Below are 14,411 nucleotides of genomic sequence, written 5' to 3' on the forward strand. Positions count from 1 at the left end.
TTTTATTTACGAAACTTTTGAATTTTTATTAAATTAAAAATTAGAATATTTTTTGAACTGTGTGAGCTGCAGATACTGCACAATCTTGCCCGTCCAATTCGCGAGTTGGGCCCAAGCCCAAAGAATAGTATCGCAACTCCTAACCAAAAATTTTCTAACTTTTTAAGAACTATATTGGACGTTAAGTACTAAATAAAATAAAATAAATTAACTGGACCCTTAAACCCGTTTGAAATTTCCAAAAACCAAGTGAAAAGCCCGTAAACTAAGTAAAATCGAGTCAGATCATTAAATCAGACCAAATCGATTTGAATCAAACCGGATTAATCTAGAAACCGACCTACTTTCTTTCTTTTTTTCTCCTTTCTTCTTTTTCTTCTGCGTGCACGCAAAAGGGCAGCACCGCTCCTCCTCGCTCAGCCCGTTTTCGACCACCATCGGATGCAAGGGAGGTGGCGATCGACTTCCCTAGAGTCGCTAGTCCGTTTTCCAGCCTTCCCTCGCTCCGATGGGACCTCCAACGACGCAAATTGGAGCCGTCTCCTTCAACAGTTTCGACTCTTCGATCTCAGGCAAAAATCCACCATTTTCGACCATTGTGCACACTAAGAATGGGCGAAATCGCTTCCTGGTAGCCACACAAACATTTTCCCTCTGTTAAACTGTGTTTCTGACAGAGAATGGTGGAACCACCGTGATCGGTGGCTTCTTGCTGGCTGTCGAGGCTCTCTCCGGCCAAATGGGCCACTGACTCGACAAATGGACGCATAATTCGAGTTCCCCATGAAATTTTGAGTCGAGTGGTGAAATTCTTGCAAATTTCTGGGTTGTTTGGAATTTTTCGGCCACCGTGCACAGCTGCCACCGACAGCGGTCCGATGACCGGCCGGCGACACTCCGATGAGGCCCGAAAAGACAGAATGATCTCCTTTTTGCGCGGATCGTGGAATTGTAGTCCGATTCTCAATCAGTATGTCCAAAGACCTATTCTCTCATTTTCAGTATAAATTCCAAATCTAAAATTTATAGTTGAATAAATTGAATTCTAACAAATAATTAGTTACAATATAATTCTTGTTAAGAATTAGTTAGGGGCATATGTTAGAAGCAATCAATTTTGAATATTACTAAATACATTTCATGAATATTAGTTATAATTAAAAATTTTAATATTAGTTAATAATTATGTTGGTTGACTTAGGAATTTGATAAAAATATTGTTATGGGGAAATTAAAATCTAAGGCTTAGACAAGCAAGTATAATATAGAAACTACCAAATGAGAGTACCTGTATTTAACTTGGCGAATCAAGTTTTATTATAAAATGTTTAGTTCTTTGGTAACTAGGTGTAGAACACTTAATAATATCATTGAAATATGCTCAAGGCTAATATAACTTATTGATTAGTTGGTTTGGAGCTATTAATTGAATGTGCATGTGTGTGATGGATGACATATGTAGCCTAAAGAGGATGAGTTATTTGGATTGACTGCCCGATGCATGGGCTGTGTGAATTGAGTAAGAAGATTAAATGAATGATTATGGTTATGGCGGATGGAATGAGTTGATGTGAATTGCCCAATGGATGGGCTTTGAAAATTTTGTTATTGAATTATGGTTTGATCAGATTCTAGGGGAGATTCCGCCGAAATTTCGATAGAACCTAGGTTAGTCTTAATCAATAATTAAATTAATTGGTTTATTAGATTAATTCTTTAACTTAATACATAATAAATAAAGTTTTCTAATTATTATTATTATTATTATTATTATTTAGTTATTTAATTATTATTTATTTTCGATGGATCAATTATTATAATATTATGTTGTTGATTACTATTTCTCTATTTAATTATAATTAACTATGAATGTCTACTTGTGTATTTGCATCATGTTAATTAATCGTTTGCTATGCTTGCATTTAATTGTAATACTTGATTAATTGTGTTGTGATAATGCTATGCCTTGTATGTATGGAGTTGGAATGAAGTGGGTCACCATGATTTTGTGAGGGCGGTCTACGAGACCGTTGGCCGTATGGGAGATCGGCGCCCCGTGTGCACCTGATGATATGATATGGATAATATGGATAGACCACAGGGTGGCCTCCTGTTGGTATGGAAAAACAATGAGAGGGCTGGTCAAGTGAGGATTAGACCAGTCGGCCATGTACGGGGGATCAGTTCCCTAGTGCACACGTTATGAGAGGGTGGGCCATGTGTGAGGACGGCTCATTGGGGGTTTCGGTGACGCCACAGACCAATTTCCACGTGATGTGATTATGTGAAGATGTTAATAATTGTGAGTGCTGGTGATATGTCATTTGTGTGACTGGCTGTGTGAGCATATAACTAGTCGGATAATTAGATTGATATATTTACACATTTGTGTGAATGCGGATATTATTCAATAATTATTACTCCTTAGAAAACTCACATGTCTTGTTTAATTTTTCAGGAAGTAAGTTTCTCTTAAATTCGGTTTAAGCTATATTTCTTCGCCACAAGGCTAGAAAGAAATTTTCCTAGTTCAATAATTATTTTGCTGTGTAATTATATATATAAGAATCTATGTATATCTAATAGTTAGTGACTCCGCAGTTGTAGTATTTACATACATTTAGTCGTGTATTAATATAGATGAAATAATTCTATGAGCCCATATCAGAAATGTGATGTATTGTAACTTGAGCTCGAACTGTGAATGTTGAAGATGATAAATTTGGGCCAAGGCATAATAAAATATTGAGGTTTATTTTTTTCTAGTAATATGGGCTGAATGTTTGAAATTAATATTGAGATAGTAGATTTTAGTGTTTCAGGCTTACTACGGGTCTCGAAGGCCTTAAGCTTACCTAGGCCCTAGTACCGGTCCGGCCCATGGAAACGGGTCGTGACATGGCTACTGTTTTAGATTAGAGAGGAGAGTTGTTAAGGGTATTTTGGAGAATAATATTTTCTCTCTCTTCTGACTATTCTTTTTCCTTTGACTTGTATTAAAAAATTGATCAAAAATGGATCAAAGGATGAAAGTTTGTAACTGGAGCAAACTATGAGGATATTATAATGTACTTTTTTAAATGCAGGGATAGACTAGTACATAAAATTAAATTATTTTCCTTTAATCAATGAAATCAAATTAAACCAAACCATAATAAACATTTGAGTGCAATTTAATTTACAATTTGCCATTAAAAACAATTTAATATATTATATTTTTCATAATTAAATAATTTAATGAATTCATATTTATGTAGAATTTGCGAGAAGCAAATCGAGGTTTTATATCTCATTACAATATTTAAAAAAGTAATGACTCTAAAACAATTGGATTCATAAAATGTATTTCCAAATCTCAAGTGAGATATAAAACACAGCAATTAAATTGAAAACATAATGATATTATAAACATTATTAATAAAAGGTCCTTGTGACGATGTTGAAATATCATAAAGGAAATTAAATCACATACGCCGTGGTTAAAGCCGTATTCGATAATAGCTTTTGAACTAGCTTTTTAGCATTTTGACCAAGCCAAAACTCTTTTATTAATTGTAGCGTTTAGCAACATAATATTCATAATAGCTTTTAGAGGTTGAAGAAGCTTTTTATAAAACGTTAAACACTCTAACGTTTAGCTTTTAATGTTTAGCGTTTAACTTTTTAATTAATTTTTTTTACAATCATATCCATTTTTTTTCCTCTGAATTCAACTAACTAAACAACTAATGTTCTTTTTGTTATTTTAAACAACTAATAAACAGTAATTTTTATCGAACACTTCTAATTGAACCACTAGAAATAATTACCAACTAATAGAACATATAACAATTACTAAAACAATTAATATTGTCAAAAAGGCCTTAACACTTGAAGGGAAAATTACTATATTTATTGAAATACAAGTACTTCATCCATACTTTTTTAGAAATACTTTTGAAGTCCCTACATTTTCAATCTGTTAAACTAATATTTTCCTACGTTCATTCTATAGTCATTTCCATCAATTCAACTAAAAAAATGATGGTCAAAGGAGAGAGATTGACATTTTATACCTAATTTACCCTTTATAATTATATCCATCCCCACCTTAGTCTCTCCTTTCTCCCTAATCTCATGTCTCTCTCAAATCTATCTAAGTCCAAATGATTGGTTCAATATCATTTTATTTCCAATTTAACCAGAATTTGAATTCTAAAGGAGAATGTTTGGATTTTGTACCCAAAGAAATGAATTTTTATATAAAAAGAAAAGAAAAAAGAAAAAATACGAAGTATTTGACACTCTCTTTGGGCCATGTTAAATAGCCTTGATGATGCAAATCTCAGGCGACTTAAGCCATATGAGGAGAACTACCCTATTTATGACTTGGAGTTAGCAGCTATAGTCTTTGCGTCGAATATTTGGATGTCACTCCCGACTCCAACCACCAAAGAAATTGTCCGCTTTGGATCAAGTCAATTCCATCCCATACTGGATTAGAAAGACCCACACGGTTTTGTCCCATAAGTAAAATGTGGAACTTCCCAGGTGGTCACCCATCATAGGATTTTCGTTAAGCAAGCACGCTTAACCCTAGAGTTCTTCCAACTCTCCGAGCCATTCCACCAAAAGGCGCCTCTAATGATTAGTTTCCCCCTTTTCAACATATGATCCGATTCATTCTTATGTCCCGCATTTCACTACCCATAACTAGCTTGTCATCCTAAAAGCTAGCAAGGAGCTTTGCTCTACCTGCCTTCTTAGGGTCGCTTTGCCGGGTCAAGATGTCATATTGGAGGCATTATTTGTATAGTGAAAAGTGTTACATATACACTTATCATAAGAGTCTTAAGTACTTACCTACTCAAAAAGAGTTGAATTTGAGACAGAGGAAATGGGTAGAGTAACTAAAGGATTATGATTGCATTATTGACTATCATCCAGGCAAGACCAATGTGGTAGCAAATGCACCCAGTAGGAAGTCCTTGGTAGCTTTAAGAACAATGAATTCTCATTTGATCTTGTCAGATGATGGAGATGTAAAACTGAGTTAAGGATTATGCCCAATTTGCTCCAACATGTCCAAGGGGCATAAGAGAAGGATAAGGAGATATCTTTGTGGAAGAAATTAGTATAAGAGGGGAAAGAAGAAGAGATTTATAATGAAAGGTAATGGTTGCTTATAATTTGATGATAGGATATGCGTGTCTAAGATTGTAGAGCATAAGGAAGAAAATACTTGAAGAAGCACATAACAATTCTTATGTTATGCATCAAAGTAACAGCAAGATGTAAAAAGACTTAAAGATGCATTATTAGTGACCGGTTAAGAGGAGTGTAGTTGACTTTGTTGCATAGTGTTTGACTTGCCAGCAAGTGAAACTTGAGCATCAAGTTCCATCAAGTCTTATGCATCATACTTCTATTCCTGAGTGGAAATGAGATATGATCACTATGGACGTTGTTGTTAGATTGCTTTTCACACTAAAGAAGAATGATGCCATATAGGTGATTGTGGATAGATTGACTAAATCAGCTCATTTTCTAACTATGAGGATTGATTTATCTCCTAAGATGCATGCAGAGTTGTATATTAATGAGATAGGGTGATTGCATGGTGTGCCTATATCCATTATATCCAACAGGGATCCAAGGTTCATATCTATAACTACATGAGGCTTTGGTAATATGTTAAATTTCAGCAAAACTTACCATTCTCAAATAAATGGTTAATCAGAATGAGTGATTCAGATACTTGAAGATATGCTCAGAAGCCTTATTATAGAATTTGAGGGAAGGAAGATATATTCGCCTAATAGAGCTTGCATACAATGACAATTACCATTTAAGCATTAAGATGGAACTATTTGAGGCTTTTTATGGAAGAAGATGTTGGACACTACTATGTTGGACAAAGCTTAATGAAGACAAGTTAACAGGAAATGAGGCATACAAAAGAGAAAGTGAAGATCATCGAGGAAAGTTTGAAAGTCGCTTTCGACAAACAAAAATCATACGCAGACCTGAAGAGGAGGGATATAAAGTATACAGTATGAGATAAGGTGTTTCTTAAAGATTCTCTATAGAAGAAAGTATTAGATTTGGTAAGAAAGGTAAGCTTGGACCTAGTTTTATCAGTCCATATGATATCATTGAGTGTGTCGGTATGGTAGCCTATAAGTTAACTTTACCACTAGAGTTGGATAAGATACATAATACGCAGACTATATAGTAGGAGATAAAGTGTTTCTTAAAGATTCTCTATAGAAGAAAGTATTAGATTTGGTAAGAAAGGTAAGCTTGGACCTAGTTTTATTAATCCATACGATATCATTGAGTGTATGGATCCGTTAGCTTATAGGTTAACTTTGCCACTAGAGTTGGATAAGATACATGATATCTTCCATATGTCTATATGGAGGAGATATAGATTAGATCCATCTCACGTCATTTCAGTTGAGACCATTGATATTCAGCTTAATTTGACATATGAAAATGAACCAATGAGGATTCTAGCACGTGAAATCAAAGAGTTGAGGAACAAGAAGATTTCTCTAATTAAAGTCTTATGGAGGACTCATAAGACAGAAGAAGCTACTTGGGAAAGCGAAGAGATTATGAGACAACAATATATGTAGTTGTTTGATTTAGGTAAATTTTGAGGGTAAATTTCGTAAGAGAGGGAAGAGTTGTAACTTCCCAAAATCTCGGGTCCTAAATAGTAGCATTTCCTGGGTTGTGAATAGTGCCACCAGGAGGTGACCGATTTTTTTTCTCGACCCGTGAATAGTACTAATATATATGGGAAATTAATTTAGATTTAAAATAAGTTGATTTAGATAGTGTAAAATCTGTGTTTATAACCGAGGTGTGGACTTAGATGGAATTATCAAAAAAGATGAATTATCCATGAGAGGACATTATTGTAATATTAAATGCAGAGATGGGAAATAATATAATATATGAAAGTTAATTTAACGTTTAATTGAAATGGATGAAGAGTTTAGTGGTTAAAATCATAAATAAAGAAAGATATAAGTGAAAAGATTATAGTCATTGGATCAAACAATGCATAAGCAATCTAAGCCATCTACTTGAAAATAAAGATATAAAACCTCAAAAATTAGATCACATCATCAACTTCCTCCCCCTCCTTGGATGAACACTCTCCTCTCAACCTTATTTCATTTTTCTTTATTTCTTTACTTGATTTCTCCACTAAGTGTCATCAAAGATCAAAAGCTGAGCATCTCCAAAAGTTTACCCACAGATTAGAAGTGATACTCTGATTAGAATTTGGAGTTTTAAAGCTTGAAAAGTGAAGGTGAATAGTAACTAAGGAGGTCTAAGATTGAGGTAGGTTGAAGTTGACTTGAGAGAAGAGTTCTATCATGCATTTCATGGTAGAAAATATTTATGCCTATATGAAGTAAAATGTTTATTTGAGTTGGTTAAGGACAGTAAATGATTAAATCAAATGATTTGACATGAGGAAATAATTTTTTGCTAAAACTAGGTATTTAATTTGATTTATAGCATAATTGATGAAGCTTGTAAGATTTCATTGCTTGATGTGATCTTTACTATAGGCACAAAAGATAATTGTTTTTCTTTAATAGCTTCAAATAGATGTATTCCATGATTTTTATCTAAATTGATTAAATGAAATCAATATGTTATAAAGGTAAGGATTGCATATCCTATGATTATATGTACCAACAATATGCAAATGGCTATGTGAATTCCTTCATGAGAAATGATATGAAATTTCCAAGTAAAAAGGATATATGAAAGCAATGCTTAGAATGCAAAAGTGACAAGAGGAACATTTATAAAGATTTGCTTATCCTATGATCAAATGTATATGTCATCGATAACGACTATATGAATTCTTAAATGAAATTTTTTGGCTTTGACAAACTCAGTGAAAATCATGGTAAAATAAGGGTATGGCAAGCTATATACATAGTTTAGCAGTATTATACCCATATGGATTATTACGATATATTGAGTTGTCCTAGCATTGTAGGATTCGTCAATTATGTGGGTCCCATTTATGTATGGCATAACCCAAGAGGGGGAGGGAGGTAAATTGGATTTTCTAAAAATTTGACTTTCAAAACATAAGATCAGAATTTTATTACAACAAAATTAGAAAGTGTTTGTGAGAGTCAGTTATAAAGTTTAGAACTTTCTCACAAAGCTATTGCAAGATTAAAAAGACTCTGTGAAGAATAGTTCTTACGTGTAGAACTACTTCACAAAGCTTATGCAAGATTAGAAAAACTGATTAAAACTCAGATTGTGATTTATACTGAATATAAAAGGACAGATTAGAACATGTATAATCACAATATAGAAATCCAAAGTTATAATGTTCCACAGATATAAAGCTTATTCACATTTAGAATTAGAAACTCAAACAATTTTGCATTTCTGAAAAGATTAATAGTTGTGTAAACAGAATATAATCAAGCAACACTTCAGAAAATGAAAAAAGATAAACACAGAGATTTATAGTGGTTTGACACTAACTCGCCTATATCCACTTCCCAAGACTCATCTTTAGACCCTCCACTGTGTTATCTATTTTCAAGGGGAAGAGACAAACCAACTTTACAAGGAAATAGATCAATACCTAGATCTAACCTTTGTCCCACTAGATTTCTAAAGGTTCTAGTCAACCTCAACCCTTTCTGTTTTGTAGAGAATAGAATACTCACATCAAAACATTAGAATCTCACATAAGAAAAAGGTCGTTTGATAACCTTTTTACTACACAACTTTTCACCTAAGCTGTTACACAAAAGTTTTTCGTTTAAAAGCCTCTAGCCTACAACAGATTACAAGAATCTATATAGATAGAGAGAAACACAATTATAAGCACAGGAAGAACGGAAAATAGATTTTGAAAATAGAAATTAAGTGCAGAACTGTTCTTTAGAAAATGTTGTTATCAGTTTTCTTTTCTCTTTAAAAATATCTCTTGAAGCAAATATATGAAAAGAAATAAAGGGGGGGGGGGTTGAAGAGAGAGCTTTGAGAAATCTGAAACTTTTAATCAATGGATTCTTACTCTTGCAAAAACCACACATTTTTGGAAGAAGAAAAACCTTTTTATAAGAGGAATTAATCCTATTATAAAGACGTTGAATCTTTACTTTAAAGAGTACCTTGACTTTCTGAAAATAAAAAAATATGAATCTTTTACAAATACTCAATAATTAGTTACTAAAAGTATTTAAGCCAAAATTTTTTTCATTTAGGTAAGTGAAATTAAAAGAGCAAATATTTGACTTTTCTTTTTAAAGCAATTTTTCAAGAATATCTTAAAAATGATTTTGAGAGAAAAAAAAGAAATTTTGTGTTTACAAGAGAATATTCTCTCTATCCTACAATATATTCTAAGATACTAACCACTACACAAATCTTCAATAATCTTCATGGTTTTCAAAGAATCTTGGATTGTAGGAACTTTCCTTCTTTAGCAACTTCCATATTAAAAATTTGCATAAAACAACTTTGACACATACAAGAATATTAAATTTATTTGTTTTGCATAATCATCAAAATCTCAAGATAAAATTGACCATTGACCTAACAAGTTGAAAACCACTTAAAAGCTAGCTGACAAGCGGTACAAGTAAACTTAAAGTTATGGCTTTTGAGCCCATAGTTTCCAACACTCTGTGTTGTACAGTTACGATTCCTTTTATGGCTTTCGGTCCTACTAGAGTTTTTATGAGCTAAAATATGATGAACACTAGAATGAGAGTGAAAAATGATTGTATTGCTTGAGTTGTAATGCCACTTGAAGGTGGTATTTAAAGAGTACTTACAAGACTAAGTCTATAATTTAAACTAAATTTAGAGAATATCTCAACCATAATGTACAGTATAAAGAATATCTCAAAAGACTAGGTTTATGATCTAAACTAACTGGAGAGAATATCTCAACCATAATATATAGTATGAAGAATATCTCAAAAGCATTTGAATTACAAATACAGTATCCAAACAATAAAGGTAACTAATGATATAAGAAAATTATAATTTGTTTAATTGAGTGATTTTGTGTTATATATATATATTATTACATGTGTAGGTTGTGTAAGAAATGATTATATAATGCATTTAATTATTTAATCTTAAACAAATTTCAATACTTCACAAATGAACTTAGTAGTTAAATGTGAAAAGTTTTAATTGTTATTCATGTATTAATGTTCTTTTTAAATGAAATGAAAATCTCTTATTTTATACTTGGTAATTTTTAAAGTTCTGGTTTTCTACGTGCTTGCTTAAAAATTTCTGTATCAGCTAAGCCTATAGTTTAGCGCATTGAGTTTTTCTCTCGCACAGGTAGGAGAGAGTAGCCATAGTATCAAAAGAGGATTGTGATCTGCATCAATTTCAAAGCTATATATTATTTTGGATAGAAGATCCTAATTTATTATATTAGAGTAGGATATACTTGTATATTGGCATATACAAATATTTATGATATATGTAAAAGAGATTATAGAGATTTTGTATGAGTTTATATTGGAGAACCTTAAACGGTTTATGTATGGATAGTATTTCATATGCATGATAGTAATGGATTGTTTGAATTTGGAAGTGATTTTGAGAAGCATGAGTTGATTTGTAAATATTAAGATTTATGAATTGAAAATATTAAGATTATTGGAGAAACTCTTGCAGTTTTTCCATAGGAACATGTTGACATGAGGTTATTATTTTATAAATCATTGATTTGTAAGTTTGAACCATATGATATAAAAGTTATAGCATTAGTATATTTTTCACACAATGTGACATTCCTGACATGATATATCCGTGGACTCGATGGTTTATCTGTAGACTGAGATGGAGGGTGTTACAATAGGAGCCTAAGAGGAGATGAAATAGACTTAACTCCAACTTGGAGAATCGAAGTTGTTAACCAGATAAAATGTTAGGACAAACCACTTGGCTATCAAATGTTAGGACACACCACTTGGCTATCGAATCCCTAGCAATAACATAATTACTTATCCATAGTCTAAATAAGTAAGTTGGGTATAAGCTTAAAAAGATATGAAGCACCGAAAACTATTTTATTATGATTGTGACCACTTTGATAGTTTATCTATGTTAATTTTAATTTACATTCATTTGGTAACAAATTTAAATAACTACAATAACTCTAACGCGATTAAATTTGATAAATTAAAGAAAAAATAAGATGATGTGGAGGCAATAACGTTTCATCATAATAGGGGATGTGCACTCCTACTGGCCATAACAAGGGCCATGTGCCCTTTGTTAAGGCACACCAAAGAATTTATTTGTGCTATTTCACCTATTAGTCAAGCCCAACTCTTAGGGGTTACTAAATTTTATTTTTCATACTTATCCTTTACCATACTATGGCATATTGTCCTCGGACCCCAATAACATGTGGAAAAGTTCATCCATGATGAAGGTTATTTCAATAAAAAAAGCCCCATTCTGAAAAGCTTTCTTTTGCCAAAAGCTCTTTAGACTTTAGTAATTCTCTTGAGTAAAAAACAACTACAAGTGCCTCATCAAGGGGGCATTTGGTTCAGTTTTTTTATGCAGTTGATAGTTGATTAGAGACCAACGGCTATATTAAAAGTGTTTGGTAAGTATTCTAATCAGCAGCTGATAGCTGATAGAACTCTCAATCCGTTATTGATTCCATCAGCAAGATGCAGGAGCTTTTTGCGAATTGCTATTAGTATTTTATATAAAAAACTAAAATATCATATCGCTAATAACGTAAAGTATCTTTTCATACATTTTTTTTTCTAGCATTAATATATTTTCTTTGCTCATTAAAAATAAAAGAAGATCATACTGCATAATGTAACCTATCATCAGGTACTTTTTTCTACTCTTTTTATTATTTTATTGATTGACATATATTAACTGTGATGTATTGTGTTTTTTTCTTTTTATTAAACGATTCTATTTTTCAACTTTTTGTTTTGTTTTTGTCTTTCTTTTTCTATCTCTTTCATTTTGATTCAATCTTTATACTCATCATGTAGGTTTTGTCTCATTGGTTATATTTGAAACAATTATAGGATTATTTAAAGCTATATTATAATAATAACGAACTTATTTAATTCTTACTTTGACAGCACCAATTGCTTGAAAATTTTTATATGTGCATAACAAGTTTTGAGCCATGCAATATTACCGATTTGATAAAAGTTTTCAACTTAAATCATGCAACCATTAGTTTGAGTTAACATTAATTATATATTATTTAATTCGTGTTAAATAATGACAAGTTGTTATATGCAAGCTTTTACTTCGGATTTACTTCTTTCTGAAATAAATAATGGCCTGTAATTTTCTTTTTCTTTTTCTAAATTACTTTTTATAGTTAAATATTCTATTGTGAAAGAAATCAGTATTCTTTTTTTTTCTTCAGTCATCATAATTCATAAAAACTATCAATGTGGTTAATACATGTTTTGAATCAATGTTATTTTACTGGACCTAATTCCTTGATAATTTTTTTTTTTTTGGTAAAACTACACATGAGAAAAATATGTATCATTTAAATTATTCTTTGCTCTCTTATTATGAAAGACTCTTGTATATTAATTGTTTAATTAATAATAATTAGAAGGGAACATACATTTTTGATAGAAATAAATGGGTAGTGTACATAAAGTGACAACCATGAATTATGCATAATTTATGTATGCCCTAATAACTTTGTTGAAAAAAAAAATTTTGTTTTATCCTCTCATTTTATTGTAGTTTATAAGCATGTCTTTAGACTTGTATATTACACTAGTTTATTTTATTCATATTTGTTTTTTTCAAGTAAAGTATTATTATTACTTAATTAATGTATATAGACATAGTTAATAAGTTTCTTCTGAAACCTTTTTATATTTTGGTAAGAGTTGATTTTTTTCTTTTCCCTTATGCTTCAAAGTGTTATTGTTTGAGAGACCATGCCAATAATCAAATATCAAGTTTATTAATGTTATAATAATGTCTCCATATTATTTCTTTCTTTTTAGATATGTTTCATATATATATATATATATATATATATATATATATATATATATATATATACACTAATCATGAAACCACGCTTCGCGTATGGATATTAATATATTATTTGAATAATTATTTTTATTGAACTATACTATCATTTAAAAAATTTTTATTTATAATTTAATATTAAAATTAAGAATATAATAATATTTGAAAATATTTTAGATAAAATCAGGAAAAATATATAAAATCCAAATTATCATAATAGTTATATTAATAAATTATTTAATATATATTTTAATTTTAAATTATTTTTTAAATAGTGTATATTGTTAAAATTAATATAAAATTAAATAAAATATATAATATATGGGCACTTTCGTTAAACATATAAATATTTTATTACTAATTTTTCTTTACTTTGAATAGTTCAAAAACTTATGCTTAATTTTACTTGTTTTTGACATATTAATTGGTAAATCAATATTAATTTTTTAAACTTTAAAAATATCTTAAGTGATCCCATCAAAATTTAAAAAATAAAGAAACAAATAACATTTTAAATTCGATGATATATAATTAATATAATTAGATTTCAAAAGTTATAATTTTTTACTATCTTTTTTTTTTCTTGAAAATGAAATTGTTATTATCATTGAATATTAAACTTTAACTTTAAATAATAACTTGAGTGATAAAATCATAATATAGAAAAATAAAGAGAAAAATTAAAGAACACCTATAAAAATGTAGAATATTAAATAAAAAGAAATCATTTTATCAATATTGAATGAAGATATGTAGTTATTCTCTTCTTATTTTAATTCTTTGTTTTGTTAATATAATGTTTCTTTTTTCGAATAGCTCCTAATGAATAATTAATCTATACTCTTAATTAATTCTTAAGTTATCTTTATTAACTTAGATTAGTTTAGATATTTATGGGAGGATGAGTGAAAATTTTGTTAATTTATGCTTTCTAAATTATTCATTAAGAGTTGCCTTTTCTTTTGCACCTATGTAGGGTAATGCATAATGCATAATTTAAATTCATTAAGATAGTTAAATGTGTGGATTTGATCCATTTACTTCTGGTACGTCTTTTTTATTATGTACTTCATTCTTCTACTTCAGTTACTCAAAAATCAAACAAAATAAATAAACAAACAAATTCTAAATAAATTATTGTATGAGAAACTTAGTGTTGTCATGGATTACATGTTTTGACTGAAAGAACTATTACTAAGTGGACTTGGTCAGAATCATGAATAATTTCTGTTAGACTACTGAATATAGAAAAAAAAATTATTATAATGTGCTTTTTACTAAAAGAAGTTACATGATTCAATAAAAAACATAATCCATGTAGAACTATTTTAGATTTACACTTGTTTACATTA

This window comes from Jatropha curcas, chromosome 1 (assembly GCF_041381405.1).
Source record: "Jatropha curcas cultivar XTBG-Jc1 chromosome 1, XTBG_Jcur_1.0, whole genome shotgun sequence".
Lineage (NCBI taxonomy): Eukaryota > Viridiplantae > Streptophyta > Magnoliopsida > Malpighiales > Euphorbiaceae > Jatropha > Jatropha curcas.